Source organism: Microcebus murinus, chromosome 13 (assembly GCF_040939455.1).
Source record: "Microcebus murinus isolate Inina chromosome 13, M.murinus_Inina_mat1.0, whole genome shotgun sequence".
Lineage (NCBI taxonomy): Eukaryota > Metazoa > Chordata > Mammalia > Primates > Cheirogaleidae > Microcebus > Microcebus murinus.
This window is the reverse complement of record NC_134116.1, coordinates 82,592,230-82,612,659: the sequence shown is the minus strand read 5'-3', so window position 1 is coordinate 82,612,659 and position 20,430 is coordinate 82,592,230.

Sequence of the window (20,430 nt, the reverse complement as noted above, 5' to 3'; positions counted from 1 at the left end):
AGAGTGAAGACTGTGAGCAAAGGCCGAATTTTCCTACAGACTCTTGTCCTAAATCCCCTTATTTGGGCTCAATCATCTTCCCTTCCAGGACAGAAGAGCAGTTCCCAATGTTGGTCACGGAGGTCCTGCGCACGGCCCCTTTCCTGCATGTCCCTGTCCCTGTTCTCAGCGTCCCGCAAGGCAGGCGCAGGCGTGGGGAGGCCGAGGCCCAGGGAGCCAGAGGCGCCTGCGGCTGCCGCAGCCACACTGCGGGAAGCGGGGTGACCCTCGTCTCTGGCAGGCGCTGCCTGGGCTCTGTCCAGCCTGGGAAGGACCTCCACCCCTGCTCACCTGGGTGGCCACTGCTCCCTTCCCACCTGTCTGCAGATGGGGAAACTGAGGCTGTGTGGAGGGTTCTGGGTTGTCTTGTCCCAGGAACAGGGTGGCTGGAGGTCTGTTCCCACAACGGGCCCACAGTGGTCCTGCAGCCTCTAGGGTGGCCCCTTTGGAAGGCGCTTGCTCATTGAGGGAAATCCCAGGGCAGACCAGTCCCAGTGCCAGCCATCGGGGTGGCTGCAGGAGAGGCAGCGCCATGCAGGGTTAATGTCACAGAGTGACACCAGGCCACCTGGGCTCACACCTAGGCCCCTCCAGTCCCAAGCTCCTTGGGAAGGCAGGCCCTTCCCACATGCTGTCATCCCTCCAGTGGGATAAGGGGAGGCTGGCGCACGTGGTTCCCAAGGAGAGGACCAGGCCCTGAATGGAGCACACGACAGCAAGGGACAGGGCCGGGACCAAGGCCACGGGCCTCCTCCTGTCCTGAGCTTGGCTGCAGCTGTTCCTGTGCCCCTGCCCACCTGGCTGGGGGAGGCCACGAACCACATCTGGAGTGCGATGTCCCTGCCCCTGGGTGGTTTGCGGGTGGTCTTGGGGCCTGGATGTTGGGGGCCCGGGGGAGGGCTGTGCACCCCTGCATGGCCTGGGGCCAACCTTCCCCAGGTCTCCAGCCACGTCCTGGTGGGCATCGCCGGGCGGTGCAGGCTGGCTTTGGGCCAGCAGTGGGCAGAGAGTGCGGCGTGCAGGAGGGAATACAGAGCTTGCCATTTTCCTGACGGGAAAGTGTCAGTCTCATGCCCCTGCCTGGTGCAAGGCCAGCTCCTACCCTTGCCCGCTCACCTCACTCCAGGGAGCAGGAACCCCAGTGCCGGGTGGGGCACAGCCCTGGCAAGGCCCGGAGAAGCGTATTGATTGGGCTTGTGTGGTTTTTTTTTTAGAAAGTCCCAAGTCGCATAGCCACATGCTAGTGGCCATTTGGGATTGGCCGAGGTTAAGCTTTATATTTGTCCAACGTAATTATTTACCAGAAATGAATCAAGTTAAGTTTTGCTTATATTTGTAGTTTAAGCAAGATGAAGGCAATTCCAAGGCCTCGCTGACGTTGCTCCTGCCTTCTGCCCCCATGGCAGTGCCCTGTGTCCCTGGAGGACGAGGCCCTGTAGCAGAGGTGGCGTCGTCCTTACTCTTTCAAAGCTGTTTGTCATCTAGTGTTGACCCTCACAGCCAGAGGTCACTGAGGGCACGTGTGAAGACACCGGGAATCCCCTGCCCGGTGGGGACACACTGGGAACTGGGAGGGGCATCTACTCCTGTTTGCATCAGGGGGAGCTGGAGACTCCCAACCCACCAGGCTGGTGATCAGGACAAGGAGCTCACAGGGGAGTTTGCAGCCCAGCTGTTCCTCACCTGCTGTTTTCCAGGAATTAGGAGTTCAGTTTCCCTGTGGGCTCCCCTTTCGAGCAGTCCCACGGCGAGGGCCGTCCTGATTCCACAGGTGACATGACAATTGGGGGCCTTGGGAGAGAGGAGCTGGTGGCGCCCCTTCCTCATAACCATGTCTCTGGCCGTCTCAGGCACAGACTCCCGCGGCAGACTCAGCTGGGTGAGTGCGTGTCTCTCTGCTTCAGCAGCGGTGAGAGCTCAAGGCCTGGGGGAGGAGGGAGGGGAGGAGGCAGGATTGTCTCAGCGAAGAGCTGAGAGAATTGTCTCTTTATAATTTTAGTCACATCTCTATGAATTGTGACTAAATCTAGTAGATTTTTCCAAATGAAAGATTAGTTTTATAGATCTTATGAGGCTATTAAATTACAGCATTTTTTAAACAGCTCTTATAATTTTGTGATGTTGTACTTGAACTGGAATTGTGTTTGAGTTTCTTATTTACTAAGTTTTACCAATTGAACTTGGTATATTTAATTAAGTGAAAATTTAGCTTTTATAATACATGGAATCTGAACAAATTCAAAATTACTTAGTCATACTTCTTTGTAGTTTTAACTTTGAAGACACCTTAGGATATTTATAATATTGAATAGCTGCTTAAAATTATAATATCATAAAATTAAATGCTTTCACAATTTTATATTTCTTATATTTTTTCAGTTTACCATAAGGATTATTTTCTTTTATTCTCTTACTATGAAATTTGGGTGTGGTTACCATAATCCTGTCTAGAAATATCACTTTTGGGTATTCATCAAATCTATGTAGGGTTAATAAATATTTTACATGAAGTGATCTGATAACCTTAAGCATGCTTTTAAATACTTACATGAAATAAACACAGTTTAAGTATTTTATGTCTTCTAAGTAAATTCAATTTATATAATGTTTTTGTATATGTGTTTAGATAAGATTGTTTAGTAATGAGAGAATAATCATTGTTAAGTTTGAAATACATGGCATCCAATTACTAAAAACGTCCTCTAAATTTTACATTTTCACTGTTCATTCGCAATGTTTCAAACTGTAGTTTATTAAAACTTATATTTACCTATTTTAATTGTGTCATTTAAATTCATAAAAATTTGAGTTCGGTGAAGATACTAATACTATATTTTAGCATATATTTTTATTAAGGTAAGGTAGAGAAAATGGAATAAGAAAAGACTGAAACAGAAGAAAAATAACAATAGGCAGTTTTCATTTGTGGAACATGAGGATGTCAAACCCTGAAGAAACTTAAATGGTAAAAAACCTCTCTGTCTTTGAATATTGTACACATTTAAGTTTGTTTACTACTATAGCCCCTGAGTTTCATATATTTAAGGAGGCTAATGTCAGGGGGGACAGAGCCCAAACATTCCTAATCAGGATATGTCAGAACTGAGAACACTTTCCTCTAAATTCCAATTTGGAAATTTCTCTCCAAATTCAATATTTGGCACAGTTGGTATGACTCTCACTGCCATGTTACTGTGATGCACAGGAACATGATGGACAAAAGAAAAAGAAAAGAAAACAAAAGAAAGAAAAAAAACCTTTAAGAAAAAAAAATACTGTTACATTTTGCTGGTATCTTCTAAGCTATCGTGGTCAGAAAAAAACACAGTATCTATGGGATTTTTAGGATTTCCTCAAATTTCTACACAAGACTCTTTATCAAGCCCTTCTGCTGTTTCCCTGTCCCCATCACCTGTGGTGACACTGTCCCTGCCTTGGCTTTTCTGCAGGGAGCTGAGGGTTAGAGGTCCTGAGCAGTGGGGAGTCAGCAGGGTTGGGCTTCTGGCCACACCGAGGCTAAGTTCAGCAGCCAGAGAGTAGAGGATGGCTCGCTGCTACCCAGTGGGGTCTGATGCTCATCCTTTGTCAGCTGTGTTCCTCACGATGCCAACCACTGCCACTAAACCAACCGACTCTCTGACCTTGTCACCTGCAGTTTTCACAGTCATGTTTTGCTGGGGGTGTCTGGTCATGGGAATGACATTGCTGTTCACAGAGTGTGGCAAATTTGATGGAGAAAATGGCACCTTAAATTAAGATAACAAAGACAGGATTTTCATTATATGGATCATATTGTTAAATCAGTGCAAAGATCTCTCTTCAAATAAAATCATGCATTAAATTCCATAACTCTAATATTACTTATTATTAAAAAGATAAAGGCAAAGGATTTTGCCAAGGTTCAATTTCTTCAAAAGAATATGTTTGTATGTTAAATAGCACTTAGGTTCTTGTAAAAGTCTTCATTTCAGTGCAGTCTTTGTCTTTAACTCAGCTGTGTGACCTAAATGCAGACTTTATGATCAGTCAGTCTCTCAGTCCTGTTGCTTTTCCATTTTTTTATTCTCATACATTTGAGGTCTTCTAAGCTGTGTATTCAACTAATTTCATAAAGTAATGATGCCTGCAACCAGGACAAATAACATGAGATAATACTTGCAAAACTATCTAGTGAAATATTTTAAAATGTTATGATTTTGGTGATATTTTGTTAAAAATTTGAAGTAAAATATGTAATATTGAAAACCTAAATACTTTTCCTGGCATGGGAGGCTACCTGTACAATAAGTGAAGTCTGAATGAAAGGACCGCTATGTGATTATTCTTGTCTTTGATTTCAGAATATTATGGGAGCACAAATACTTTGGTTACCTATTATGTGACTATTGTGATGCACATCTATGGATGTCATATAATGGGTAAATATAGTTCCTGTTCTGATAATTGAGAGCTGGATTTTAGAAATTGACACCTAAGATGAAGTGAATCTGTGTGTGATATCTCTGGATTGGAACTAAACCAAGAGAGAGTCATTTCGAAGAAGTACCATTAAAAGGACTTGTGGTAAGTGAACTAATGCCTCCCCCAAACATACATCCTAACTCTCCAGTACTTGGGAATATGTTAGATCTTATGGAAAAGACAAATAAGATTGCAGATGAAATCCACCTTGCTAATAAGATAAAAGATGAAGATCTTCTGGATTATGCGGGAGGGGACAAGCATAGATTTCCATAAACATGACAGACAGATGAAAATAGAAGGTGTGAAGGTGATGTGCTGCAAGATGCAAATGGGTTTGTTTTCTAAATTTTTGTTGAGTTTTTTCTCATCAGCAGAAAAGTTCATTCAGTTCAGCTTTACAAAAGATATTGAGTAATCTTATATGCCCATCATGCTTTAAGGTCTAATATTAAATGAAAGAATACAGAAGAATAAAGAAATTATTTTCCAAGGCTGTATGGCGAGCTCAAATAGAAGCAATCAGTTTTGTCACTACATTGAGGCAAAATGGTGCATATGTTGTTTGGATATATATATAATATATACATGATATATAAATTTTATATATATATAAACGCACAGGTCTGTGTTATTTTGTAGAGAAACTATGGCTAAGGCTATATTTTCAATAATTTATATGGGATGATCAGGATTATTTAAAAAATCAAGTCGCTAAAAGCCCTAAAATTTTTCAATGACGTAAAGTCTGTAAAATAACAATAATAATTAGGTTAAGTAACAGTAATGCTGAAGGCTAGAATACTCAACAAAAAAATGATGATATCTCTATTAATTTTTTTGCAGATATAGAAAATGTTTTGTCGATGCCATTAAAACAATCACTTTTCACTTATGTTACCATTAAGAAATGCCTCTCTTTTGCAAGCTGGGATTGGACTCACAGCCAACACCTTTCTCCTGCTCTTCCGCACCCTCACGCTCTTTCTGGATCACAGGCCGAAGCCCCACGACCTGCTCACTGGTAACTTGGCCCTCGTCCACATACTGATGCTGCTCACCATGCTGTTTCTTTCTCCAGGCCCGTTTGAGTCCCTGCGTTTGCAGAATGACATCAAGTGTAAGGCTCTGTTCTACCTGCACAGGGTGATGCGGGGCCTCTCCATCTGCACCACCTGCCTCCTGAGCATGCTCCAGGCCGTCACCATCAGCCCCAGCTCCTCCTGGCTGGGGCAGTTCAAACAGAAATCCAGACACTACGTCATCCATTCCTTACTCTTTTTGTGGATTCTCTGTTTTTCCTTCAGTAGTAACCTGCTCTTCTTTACTGAGGCTGCTTCTAATGTGACCCAGCCCCAAGTGCTGAGCTTTGGTAAATACTGCTCACTTTCCTCTGCAAGGTACCTCAGGTGGAGCCTGTTTTTCATGATGATACAAGTGAGAGACGTCTCCTTTGTAGGCGGCATGCTGCTCTCAAGTGTGTACATGGTGACTCTCTTGTTCAGGCATCAGAGGCGATCCCAGCACCTGCACAACATGTCCCTCTCCCCGAGCATCTCCCCGGAGAAAAGGGCCACCCAGATCATCCTGCTCCTGGTCAGTTTCTTTGTGGTCATGTACTGGGTGGACCTCGTCATCTCCTTATGCTCCATGATGTTGCTGGCATACGGCCCCGTCGTGCTGGGTGTCCAGACGCTGGTGGTCAATGCCTATGCCACAGTGAGTCCTTTGGTGATAATCGTTTTTGATAAAAGAATAATCAGTGCTCTGCAAAATATGCAACAGAAAGCTCATAGATTTTTAACAAAATAATATGCTAATTCTCTGAGAAATGGGTGTTTCTGACATCAATTAAACTTTTCAAGTAGCAGAGAATTTGTTATTTGAGTTACTTAACGTGTAAAATTGCACTTTTATCATAGCTAAATAGTTTGAAATGGATACTGGCAAAGACTTAGTGGTTTCTTTGGTTTAGTTGCCACCACAACTTAGTGTTCCATGTTTTAGAAGTGTGTTAATTTTCCTTTAGATTCTCTGTTCTTCATATAGGAAAACTTTGTATGTTTTTGAGGTGTATACATAAGAAACTCATATCGGTTATAAAATTTATAAAAGTTTTACTTTATATTTATTTCTTTTTTTCTTCTTAAAATTTCTGATTACCATTATATGATAAAGATATTCTAGCCAAGTATCCAATTACACATTGAACAATAATTTCTTTTAGCACTTTTTGTTTATTTCTGTTTTCTGCCTCTACATAAGCTGTGAAGGTTTTGCTTTCACCCTTGTGGCTTCTCTCTGTCCTGTCTCACAGATTTTTATTTTGTATTTTCTGTGGTGTTATGCATTTGACTGTTACTGGAGTATTTATTTCTTTTTGAAAAAGTGCAATTATGCTTTTATGGACACATGTTAGGCTTTCAATTGTAGAAGCTGGTAAATCATTTATTTTATTATTGTCATCATTGTTTTCTGTACTTTATAGGTGCAATTAAACTATTTTCTCATTGTATTTTTATTGATCTATAATTATATTGTATTTTTATTAGTTTTATTTGATGGTTTTAATTCTTCATTATTCTATTTCACTAATTCTTTTATCAGCTAATCTAATTTAATTTTAATCCAAATATTGTACATTGAATTTATTTATTTTTGTTGTTTAATTTCTGCTTCATTTATTTCCAAATATGCTTGTTCAGTTTATAATTTCTTAATTTTTAAAAATCATTTTGATTTTCTATTTTGTCTTATTGACTTAAGTTTAACAGGTTTTTGGTTTTTTTTTTTTTGAGACAAAGTCTCACTCTCTTGCCTGAGCATTAGTGCCGTGGCGTCAGCCTAGCTCACATCAACCTCAAAGTCCTGGACTCGAGCAATCCTGCTGCTTCAGCCTCATGAGTACCTAGGACTACAGGCATGCGCCACCATGCCCGGGTAATTTTTTTTATGTATATATATTTTTTAGTTGTCTAGCTAATTTCTGTTTTTTAGTAGAGATGAGGACTCACTCTTGCTCAGGCTGGTTTTGAACTCCTGAGCTCAAACAATCCTCCTGCCTCCGCTCTGAGAGTGCTAGGATTACAGGCGTGAGCCACCACTCTCCGCCTCTGTGATGATCTTTTTAAAGATAAAACGTGAGCATACAAAAAGAATTTATGTGTTCATTGGAAAATTCAAAATTGTACTCCATGACTTTTCATTCTTTTCTCCTATAAGGCGTATATGTGGTACATTAGTGAGAAAAAGAAAATGGAGCCTAGAAATTGGTCATGTGTCTCCCTCATCCTTTTGGTAGCTGACCCCAATTATGCAGTACAGCCTCTTCTACATGTGAAAATGCTTAGATAAAGGTTTCCACGATGCAGTCCTGAACCTTTTCAAGGTAATTCTCAAACTCAAATTACTGTTTCTTTTTTAAAAAATATTGTACACGTGGTCCCGGGTTATTGGAAGAGATACAGTCCTGAGAGTGGCATTACTTTTATTTCCGTTGTCCTCACCTTTCCCTTTGCTGCCGGCTCTCCTGGACTCACAGTGCACTTCTGCTTCTGAGGCCTCGTTGTTAGGGGAGGCAGTCTCTCAAAGCTGGAAAAAAGTTATGACAGAAGTGACCCTGTGTGTGACCCGCTGCCCCACAAATTCCCCGGGGCCCGGCCCAGAGGGCGTCAGAGCCCCTGCACCATTTCGTGGGCAGAGCACACCCTGCTAGGGCTACGGGGGACGTGCCTGTATTTGCGGGGAGCAACTGGGGAAAAGTGGCTCCTACATGGGCTCGGTGCTCACGCCTGTGATTTCAGCATTCTGCGAGGCCCAGGCAGGAGGATCGCTCGAGCTCAGGAGTTGGAGGCTGCGGTGACATATGGTGATTCCACTGCACTGCTCCTGAGTGTCAGAGTGAGTTTGTCAGAAAACAGAACAGCAACAACAACAAACACCAAAAGAACAAAAAGAATGGCTCTGTGTTTTTCCAAGGGGAAAGACTAGCCTTCTATTTTTTTATTTGACTTAAAACCCATTAGGGACTATTTATTAATATTGTATGATGTACCTATAATTCTGTCAGTAAATTTGAGCATATTAGTAGTTTTGGTCAGTGTAGCTAGTCCTTTTGCTTGTTTCCATTTTAAGGTTAATTTTAAAGTCTATCTGAAATGAGTAACATAACTTCAGAAAAATTTCAATGAGAGGAGGTGAATATTCTTTTTTCAGGAGGAACTGATATCTCTGGCTACATATTTGTACTCTTGTTATAGTTTCTAGATCAGTTATATTATTGAATTTTAATTTCAGTAAGATGAAAATGTATTTGAAAATTCCCTATAGTCCTTGGAATAATAAAGGAAAATCTGGTGCAGTGGTGTATACCAATCTGTAGAATTTCTAAATGTACTAATGATTTCAGTTGTGCCCTATACTTAAAAAATTTATGTCATAGCAATTCTGTTCTTTTAAAATGCCATTCTGGGCCGGGCGCGGTGGCTCACGCCTGTAATCCTAGCTCTCTGGGAGGCCGAGGCGGGCGGATCGTTTGAGTTCAGGAGTTCGAAACCAACCTGAGCAAGAGCGAGACCCCGTCTCTACTATAAATAGAAAGAAATTAATTGGCCAACTAATATATATACAAAAAATTTAGCCGGGCATGGTGGCGCATGCCTGTAGTCCCAGCTACTCGGGAGGCTGAGGCAGGAGGATCGCTTGAGCCCAGGAGTTTGAGGTTGCTGTGAGCTAGGCTGACGCCACGGCACTCACTCTAGCCTGGGGAACAAAGTGAGACTCTGTCTCAAAAAAAATAAATAAATAAATAAAAATAAATAAAATGCCATTCTTTATCCTGGAAAGAAGCGATGCATTTATCCTAATCTTACTCAGCAGGGTGGATAGCCACCTGAAACACTCTTTGAAGATTACATTTCAATGAAGTAGACCAGGAATACAAAAAAAAAAAACCAAGTCTCTTAATTTTTCCTCCCCTAATCTTACTGGAGGAGTGTTCAGAAATTAAAATTTGTGTTTGTTAAGACTTCATGGCCAGGCATGATGGCTCTCGCCTGTAATCTTAGCATCTGGGAAGCCAAGGCAGAAGGATCGCTTGAGGTCAGGAGTTCGAGAGCAGCCTGAGCAAGAGAGAGACCCCATATCTACTAAAAAAGAAAGAAATTAACTGGCAATTAAAAAACATATATAAAAATTAGTGGGCCATGGTGGCCTATGACTGTAGTCCCAGCTACTCAGGAAGCTGAGGCAGGTGGATTGCTTGAGTCCAGGAGTTTGAGGTTGAGCTAGGCTGAGGTGAGCTAGGCTGACGCCACAGTATTCTAGCCCAAGCAACAAAGTGAGACTCCATCTCAAAAAAGAAAAAAAAAAAGACTTCATGCTGTTGTGGGCTTCAAGAAGTAATATTGGTGATGTAAAATGTATAGAAACTATGGCAGATGGCATTTCTTCATGCCTCACTAAGCTATCTGAGAGTGGTGGAGTGTAACTGGCAGAACATAATTGGATATTACATTCAAAATAATAATAATCACACTTTGGATGTCCTTTATGAAACTTTTTTCAGGCATTACTTTTTTAAAATATTGTGATTTTCAGAAGATAGTGTAGTAAAGCTGTTGACTGTGAAAAACAACAACAAAAAATGCCTTTTTCTGCTCTTATTATTGAATTTAATTATCTGTATCAGTTAGCTTAGGAAATGGCATTTCTGTAAATAGAGTTTTAATAGGGTCACTTAACTAATTGGGCTACTTAAACTGATATGGTGGGGAAATAAGTGATGTGTTTTCCGAAATTGCTTGTTAAGATGTATTTTCTAAAGCCTCAGTCTGGCTGGAGTTATTCTGTACAAATAATGCAGAGCCTGCCTGATCTACCAAACTTGCACAGAGAATCACAACCAAGAATGTGGGCAAAGTCAGAGCAGTGGAAGTGGATACAATTTTTGTTTTTATCTTCAGAGCTTGAACCAAATTTGGTATTTTAAAGCTGTTTTTCTGTAGCTTTCTCTCTTCTTCCCCCATTTGGACACCCTTAATTCTGCTCTCTTGTCTGATTGCTATAGCAAGGACTTCCAGCACTATGTTGAATAGAAGTGGAGATAGTGGGCAGCCTTGCCTGGTTCCAGTTCTAAGTGGGAATGCTTTCTATTTTTCCCCATTCAGTATGAGGTTGGCTGTGGGTTTGTCATATATGGCTTGCATCATTTTTAGGTAAGCCCCATCTATGTTTATTCTGTTAAGAGTTCTTATCATAAAAAAGGTGTTGAATATTGTCAAATGCTTTCTGCATCGATTGAGAAAATCATATGGTTTTTGTTTTTAGTTCTGTTTTTGTGATGAATTACATTTGTAAATTTGTGTATGTTGAAACATCCCTGCATCTCTGGGATGAAGCCCACTTGGTTGTGATGGATTGTTTTCTTGATAAACACTTATTCGGTTAGCTAGGATTTTGTTGTTGAGAATTTTTGCATCTGTGTTCATAAGGGATATTGGTCTGTAGTTTTCTTTTCCTGTTGCATCCATTCCTGGTTTTGGTATCAGGGTTATGTTAGCTTCAGAAAATGTGTTGAGGAAGATTCCATCTTTCTCAATGTTGTGAAATAATTTCTGCAGGATATGCACTAGTTATTTTTTGTAGGTGTGGTAAAATTAGGGTGTGAAACCATCTGGTCTGGGACTTTTATTTTAGGAATGTTTTCTATTGCTGTTTCAATTTCAGTTCTTGATATTGGTCTGTTCAGGAAGTCTATTTCTTCCTGGTTGAGCCTAGGGAGGCTGTGTGTTTCTAAGAATTTGTCCATTTCCTCCACATTTCCAGTTTGTGTGCATAAAGTTTTTTGTAGTATTGATCAGTTATATCTTGTATCTCTTTGGCATCAGTTGTAATTTCTCCTTTATTGTTCCTGATTAAGCTTATTAGAGATTTTTCTTTTCTGCTTTTCATTAGTCTAACCAAAGGCATGTCAATTTTGTTTATTTTTTCAAGAACCAACTTTTTGTTTTCTTAATCTTTCATATAGTTTTCCTATTGTCAATTTCATTTAGTTCTGATTTGATCTTAATGATTTCACTTCTTCTGCTGGGTTTGAGGTCAGTCTGTTCTTATTTGTCCAGCTCTCTGAGTTCATTTATTATGTTGTTTGTTTGTGATATCTCTGACTTTTGGATATAGGCATTAATGGAAATAAAATTTGCTCTCAGGACTGCTGTAGTTGTGTCCCATATATTTTGATAACTTTTGTCTCCTTTGTCATTAAGTTCAAAGAATTTTTTTATTTCTCTCTTGATTTTTTTGTTTATTCAAGAATCTTTCACCAGAAGGTTATTTATTTTCCATGACTTTTTGTAGAAATGAGAGTTTCTGTTAGAGTTGATTTCGACTTTTATTCCACTGTGAACTGAAAAGATACTTGGAATAATTTCTATTTTTAGTTTTTTGAGACATGCTTTGTGTCCTATGATATGGTCAATCTTAAAGAATGTCCCATGAGCTGATGAGAAGAATGTATATTCAGTGGTTTTGGGGTAGAATGTCCTGTAAATGTCAGTCATCCTCATTTGTTATAGCATTCTATTTAAGTCCATTATTTCTTTGTTAATTCTCTGTTTGAGGGATCTGTCCTGTGCTGTCAGTGAGGTGTTGAAGTCTCCAGTTATTATGGTGTTTTTGTTTATTAGTTTGTTTAGATCATGTAAAGTTTGCTTTATGAATCTGGGTGAACCTAAGTTGGGTGTATACATATTTAGAATTGTTATCTCTTCTTGTTGAACTGTACCCTTCACCATTATGTAATGACCTTCTCTCTCTTTCAGTAATTATTTTGATTTAAAAACTAAATTATCTGTAATCAACACAGCCATGGCAGCTTTCTTTTGGCTTCTGTTTGCTTGAAATATTGTTCTCCACCCCTTTACCTTTAGTATAACTGCCTCCTTGCAGGTTAGATGTGTTTCCTGAAGAAAGCCAATACTTGACTTTTATTTTTTTATTTGGCCAGCATAAGTCTCTTGAGGGGGGAGTTCAAGCCATTCACATTTATTGAGATAATTGATAGGTGGGGCATATTTCCGTTCATTATGCTGGGTTGAACTTTGTTGCTTTGTTTTCTCTCTTGAGCCATTGTAGTATCTGGCCTTTGATCTTTAGCTTTTGAGTGAATTTACATTCCTGAATGTTTATTGTGCTGATCCATGAGTAAAATTGTTTTGAGTACTTCTTGAAGGGCTTGTCATGTCTTGGTGAATTCCTTCAGTCTTTGCTTATCTGAGAATGTCTTCATTTCTCCTTCATATACAAAACTTAGTTTTGCAGGGAACAAGATTCTAGGCTGGACATTGTTTTGTTTCAGAAGAGTGAGAATGGGGGCCCAGTCTCTCCTTGCTTGTAAGGTTTCAGTAGAGAAGTCTGGCATTATTTAGATTGGCTTTCCTTTGTATGTTACCTGCTTCTTTCATCTTACAGCTCATAGAAGGGCCTCTTTAGTTGATATTTTGGTCAGTATGATGACTGCATGTCATGATGTCTTCCTGTTTGCATTGAATCTCCCAGGGATCCTTTGAGCTTCTGGAATTTGTATATGCAGATTTTTAGCAAGGCCTGGGAAATTTTCCTCTATTCTATCTTCAAATAGCTTGTCCAACCCTTGAGTGTTTTCTTCTTCCCCTTTGGGTAACCCTATAACTCTCACATTAGGTTTCTTCACATAATCTCACATCTCTTGTAGGCTTTGCTCTTTTCTGTTGTTTCTTTGATCTATCTCTGTGACTGACTTATTTAATTAGAAGGTGTTATCTTCAGTCCCTGAGATTCTTTCTTCTGTTTGATCTATCCTGTTCTTGAGGCTTTTCACTGTGTTTTGTAGTTCCCTGAATAGATTCTTCATTTCCAGGAGTTCGGTTTGATTTTTCTTTATTATTTCAATGTCTTTAGTGACTTTTTCTTCCAGGTCCTGGAATCTTTTTGTGGTTTCTTTGTGTTGGTTATCCATTTTTTCTTGCAAGTCATTGAGTTTTCTCACAATCCAAGTTTAAATTACTCTTCTGTCATTTTAGGATTCTGACTTTGGTTGGTATCCATTTCAAGAGAGCTGGTGTTCCCCTTTGGGTGTGTGCTTTCTGCTTGATTCTTAATTCTTCCAGAGTTCTTAAACTGATTTCTTCCCATCTGGATCAGTTGTTGCTGCTTACCTTTAGATTTTCATTTGGCTAATGACATGCCCTGTTTAGTCTCTGACCCAGTATGTGGTATTTGTGAGTGAGATCAACCACACCTGTATGATGAGTCAGTAGATGCAGTAAAAGGGTGTGCAGAATAACTTTCCTTTCAGTAGGTGGCGCTTGCTGGGAGAAGCATGCTACACTGTTGTTTTGGGGTCCTGTAACCAGCTCTTGTTCCTCTGGAGAGGCACTCTTGTGCCTCACATGGTAGGTGGTGCTCTGGGACTTCCAAGTGTGGCCTTATTCTCCACCTCAGTGTGGGCAGGTCTGGGAGTGAGTCTGGGCAAAGTTGGGTTGTGTGAGCTTTCCCTCAAGCACCACAAATCCTGTTATCAAGGGTCAAAGGTCTATTCTCTGCTTCTGGACAAAAATGTCAGGGAGGGGCTGGAATGGCCCCACTTAGTCAGCAAGTCTGCGTGTAGAGGTGGGACTGGCTGAGACCTGCAGTCTGGAGCAGGCCTCACTCCTTTCCACCGTCTCCCACTCCATGGCTTCTCCTGGGCCCCTGCCAGTGGGTCTCCCATGGCTGTGATGCAGGCCAGGAGGTTCCCTGCCCAGGATAGCAGCCTGGGCTGGGCACATGCCCTTCCTGTGGTAAGAGAGTTACCCCTCAAGCATACTGATCTGCCCCTGAAGGCACACACACCTTAGTAGGCTCATTCATAAATATCCCTTCTGTGTCCCTGAGCAATGCAAGACTTGGGTGCACGGGATTTGGTCTGCAGGTCTGACCCCTGGGCCCTGGAACTCAATCCCTGACCCCACCAGGGATAGGAGTGCTGGTCCTAAGTCACCCATGGGGTGCCCAAGCTGGGTCAATGTCTCTCAGCCTCAGGATCTGCCCCGTTCTCCTGGAATCACCAGGCCAGGAGCAATTGGGAGGGCTGTCAGGTAGGAAGCGCACTGTCTGAGTACCCTTCAGTCTTCTGTAGGGCCCCAAAAGGAAAGTTCCTGTTCCCTGGAGATGCCTCTGGGTGGTGGCTAAATTGTCTTTCTCAGCAGTGACATAAGGAAGGGAGACCGGAGAATGAAGCAATATGGCACCTGCCCATTGGCTGAGATCTGTGCACAGGGAGGGGCCTCGAGTGAGTTGGGAGCCTGGTGCCACATCCGCAAGAGGCTGACCGCTCACTGGCAGCATTATTCTCTGGGCTGGTGTCAGCAGGTCTTTTCAATGGCTGGGGAGCCCACCAGCAGCCCGAAATGCAAGGGAGGGGGAAGTTAACTGCTCCACATACCCCTGTTGCTGGTCTCCAAGCTTCCTGGTGGCTCTCTCCTTCCAGTTCTCCTCCACAACTTCCTCCCATTGGGTCTCCAGTAGTCTCAAGTACCCCTCCTTTCGACCCTCCTCCAATGTATGATTGTCTGCTTGCTTATTCCTTCCACTTACTTCTAAAATTTGTCCTTTGTTTCACAGAGACACTCTGGCTAGTGGTTTTTCTCATCTGCCATCTTGCTCCACCCTCCATTTTTTTCTTAAATGAAGAAATTCTGCTCAAATCTTTATTTTCTTCCTTCTACTAAATCTAAAGTGGTGGGTCTCTTGTAGATAGCAAATAGCTGGATATTGGTTTTCTATCCATTCAAACACAAAATCTTTTGATTAATGAGTTTAATCTTTGTAAATACAACTAAATTATTTATAGTTAAAGATGAATTATTACTACTTCGTTAATGGTTTTCTGTTTTATATTTCTTTTATTCCTCTATTCTGCTTGCTATTGTTCTTTGTGATATGATATTTGTTTGATTTAGTGATTGAGTTAGATTCATTTCTCTTTAGTTTGTACTTATTAAAGGTTTTCTTTTGTGCTTTTTATATCTACTGAATTTTTTCTTGTGGTTTCCATGAAACTTGCATAAAAGTTCTCATAGTTAATAGCAGTCAGTTTTAAGCAATAAGTTAACTTCAATCACATACAAAAATGTACATTTTCACTTGCCCACATTTGAACTAAATTCTGTTTATGTCAAAACATAGTTTTTTTAATATTGTGTATCCATTAATAAATATATGTGGGTATAGTTATGATTTGTACTTTGAAAATCATATGTGAACTTACATAAATGTATATGTATCACTGTATTTCTTTAGGCAAAGATCTGATGGATGTGTATAAACTAGATAGCTAACAGTGTCTATGTGTTCAATTACCAAGGTTTTTATTGTCTATATAGTTATATTTTTTATCATTTAAAACATATTAAATGTGCATTTTGTTTTTAATTACTAAGAATTTGAAAACATATAATAGTAAAGCAGAATGTAAAAATAAACAAGACAAAAGAAATCAACTAAGTATTCCTACTGTTTTATAACTGCAAGGCTCTTTCTCCCTGACCTTTGTGTTTTCTGTGCTTTCAATTCACTCTCAGTGGTCACTTACTTGCAGACTGAGGAACTTCTCTAGCATTTCTGTAACACAAAAATCTGAGGCACAATAAAGATTTAAACAGTTTATTGTGGCAAATAACAGCTCTTGATTTGGGAAGCAGCAAACCAAAAGGAGGTTTAGTGCTCTGATGACAAAACACTGGAGACACGTATTTACTTATTTATTTTTAATTTTCATAGTGACTTTATTTTAATACCCCAAAACTAGAAACATTACACAAACATCCTCCAGTAGTTGAATGGATAATTTGTGGGGCACCCATCCCATGGAATAATATTTAAGGAACTGCTAATGCTTGCAACATGAGGGCATCTCAGTAACTATGTTGATTAGAAGAGGCCATTTAAAAAAGTACATTCTGTATGATTCCATGTATCCACAAATCTATAAAATGCAAACTAATCTTTGCACAAGAAGCAGGACAATGGTTGAATGGGGATAATGTGGGCAGGGAGAGGCAGGAGGCTGGGATTACCAAGAGGTGTGAGGAAACTTCTTGGGTATAAATACATTTACCATCTCGATTGTGGTTGTGGTTTCATGGATGTATACATATGCAAAGTGTATCAGATGGCACAATTTATATCTGTAACACTTGGTATGTCCATTTCATTGTGTTTCAATTATGCCATAATGAGAGGTTATTTTTAAAATATTATTTTTAAGAAATATTAATATAGTGCACAACTGGGAAAAAAAATACTAGATGTCACTGGTAACTGACAACTATCACTACGAAGAAGAAGTATGCTTTCCTTCCCTCCAGGTCCCAGAGTGAAACCTCCCTCCTGGGTAGACATTAGCAGGTAGGGTCAGTCACCTCAGCTTCAGAATTCTCAGAGTGAAGACTGTTAGCAAACACTGAATTTTCCTGCAGACTCATGTCCTAAAGCACCTTATTTGAACTCAAACATCCTCCCTTCCAGAACAGAAGTTACCAATGTTGGTCACAGAGGTCCTGTGCATGGCACCTTTCCTGCATGTTCCTGTCCCTGTTCTCAGCGTCCCACAAGGTAGGCGCAGGCATGAGGTGGCCGAGGCCCAGGGAGCCAGAGGCGCCTGCAGCTGCCGCAGCCACACTGTGGGAAGCGGGGTGGGCCCCTCGTCTCTGGCAGGTGCTGCCTACGCTCTGCCCAGCCTGGGAAGTACTTCCAAACCCGCTCACCTGGATGGTCACTGCTGCCTTCCCACCTATCTGACGATGAGGAAACTGAGGATGAGGTGGAGTTTCTGAGTGGTCTTGCTCCAGGAATAGGGTGGCTGGAGGTCTGTTCCCACAACAGGACCACAGTGGTGCTACAGCCTCTAGCATGGCCTCTTTGGAAGGCACTTTGACATTGAGGTAAATCCCTTGACAGACAAGTCCCAGTGACAGCCATGAGAGTCGCTGCAGGATGGGCAATGTCATTCAGGGGTTAATGTCACAGACTGACACCAGGACACCTGGGCTCACACCTATGCAACTCCAATTCCCAGCTCTTTGACCTTGGACAAATCACTTAGCCTCTTCCTGCCTCAATTGACTCACCTAGGAAACAGAGGTGGTAACTCCACCTGCCTCTTTCAAGTGTGAAGATAATTAAAGGAGTATAAGGCTATCAGGATAGTGCCCGGCCCATAGAGAGGCTATGGAAGTGCTTGTTACATAAATAACTGACTGTAGCACTGTCCTAGTCTCAAAGATTTAAGCTCCTCCTATTGCCACCAGAGAGCCCCAGTGGAGGCCTCACTGCCATTGAAGAGTGCCTTCCCCACACACACACCACCCCCCTGCAGCAAGGCAGGCCCTTTCAAAACCCTGTCACCACTCCAGAGGGATAAGGGGAGGCTTGGTGTACATGGTTCCCAAGAGAAGGGACAGGTGTTGGGGACTGACATTATACTTTCCTGGTTTAAGAATTAAATTTAGTGAGTAATGTATGTGCTCTGCCCAAGCATTTGAGGGTAATGTATTCCGGACAGGGTCCCTGTGACAAACAAGGTTGCTGCCTAGGGGCATAACAAAGGACCTGAGTTTTTGCAAGAGCTGCCCAGCCCCACAGCAGTGGGGGTCCGGAGGCCAAAGGATAAACATATTGTTCCTGTGATTCCTGCTTAAGCCCCATAAGATGGCTGGTTAGTCAATGGCAGGTAAGACCCCCTCAAGAGAGGGGCGACCTAAGACATGCACAGCCGCAGGGGGGTCAGCCTAGAGGAACGGTGGCTGCCTTGTCCAACCTTGCTAATCTCAGTCTGTGATCTCTGCCTGGCGGCTAGAGCAACCACCTGGAAACCTTGAGTCAGGACATCTGTGTCCTTAAGTCTACGTGTTCCAGAATTTATGGCCATTGCTGTAATGCCTGGGTGGTCACGTACAGGGAACTAACTTTAATTTTTTTAGAGTATAAAATAAAACTGACCAGTGCATTCGGCACTCGAGCCATGTAACCGTCTTTGTGTGTGTCCGTGTCTTTTTTTGTGTTCTGTGTTCATCCCCCGTCCTGTAAACGGGCCACAGCAGACAGGCCCTGAATGGAGAACGCCACCAGTGAGGGACAGGTTCGGGACCAAGCCCACCTGCCTCCTCATCTGACCTAAGCTCGGCTGCAGCTGTCCCTGCACCCTCTGCCCCATGAGACTGCTGGAGGCACAGGAGCCACATCTGGAGCACAAAGTCCCTGCTTGTAGGTGGCCCCGCTGGTGGTCATGAGGCTTGGATGTTGCGTGCTCAGGAAAGTGCTGTGCACCCCTGCATGGCCCGAGGTCAACCTTCCCCATGTCTGGCACACCATCCTGGTGGGCATCTCTGGGAAGTGAGGGCTGGCTTCGGGCCAGCAGTGGGCACAGAGTGGGGAGGGCAGGAGGGACTAGAGAGCCTGGCATTTCCCCAACAGGAAATGAAACAGGCTCATCCCCCTCCTTGGTGCTAGGCTGACTCCCACCCTGGCCCACTCACCTCACTCCAGGAAGCAGAGGCCCCAGTGCGGGGTGTGGCACAGCCCTGGCAAGGCCCAGAGACGTGTATTAATTTGGCTTCTTTGGTTTGTCTTGTTTGAAAAGTCCCCAGTCACATGGCCACATGCTGGTGGCTGTTTGCAATTGGCTGAAGTTAAGTTGTATATTTGTCTAGAATAATTATTTACCAGAAATGAACCAAGTTAAGTTTTGCTTATATTCATAATTTAGCAGGATGAAGGCAATTCCAAGGCATAGCTGACGTTGCTCCTGCCTTCTGCCCCCACGGCAGTGCCCTGTGTCCCTGGAGGACGAGGCCCTGTGGCAGAGGTGGCGTCGTCCTTACTCTTTCAAAGCTGTTTGTCATCTAGTGTTGACCCTCACAGCCAGAGGTCACTGAGGGCACGTGTGAAGACACCGGGAATCCCCTGCCCCGGTGGGGACACACTGAGAACTAGGAGGGGCATCTACTCGTGTTTGTATCAGGGTGAGCTGGAGACTCCCAACCCCCCAGGCTGGTGATCAGGACAAGGAGCTCACAGGGGAGTTTGCAGCCCAGCTGTTCCTCACCTGCTGTTTTCCAGGAATTAGGAGTTCAGTTTCCCCTGTGGGCTCCCCTTTCCAGCAATCCCAAGGCGAGGGCCGTCCTGACTCCACAGATGACATGACAATTGGGGCCTTGGGGGAGAGGAGCTGGTGGCGCCCCTTCCTCATAACCATGTCTCGGCCCGTCTCAGGCACAGACTCCGCGGCAGACTCAGCTGGGTGAGTGTGTGTCTCTCTGCTTCAGCAGCGGTGAGAGCTCAAGACCTGGGGGAGGAGGGAGGGGAGGAGGCAGGATTGTCTCAGTGAAGAGCTGGGAGAGTCTCTCCTCGTAATTTCAGTCACATCTCTATGAATTGTGATTAAATCTAGTAGACTTTTCCAAATGAATGATCAGTTTTATAGATCTTATGAAGCCATTAAATTATAGAATTTTTAAAGAACATGATTTAAACATCACATAGTTTTGTGATGTTGTACTTGAACTGGAATTGTATTTGATCTTCTTATTTACTAATTTTTACCAGTTGAACTTGTTGCATTTAATTAAATAAAAATTTACCTTTTATAATGCAGGAAATCTGAACAAATTCAAAATGACTTAGTCATACTTCTTTGTTCTTTTAGGTTTTAAGACTTCTTAGCATATTTATAATATTGGATAGCTGCTTAAAATTATAATATCATAAAATTAGATGTTTTCACCATTTATATTTCTTATATTTTATCAGTTTACCATAAAGATTATTTTGTTTTATTCTGTTACAATAAAATTGGGAGGATACCATAAAACTGTCTAGAAATATCAGTTTTTGTGATTTATCAAATCTTTG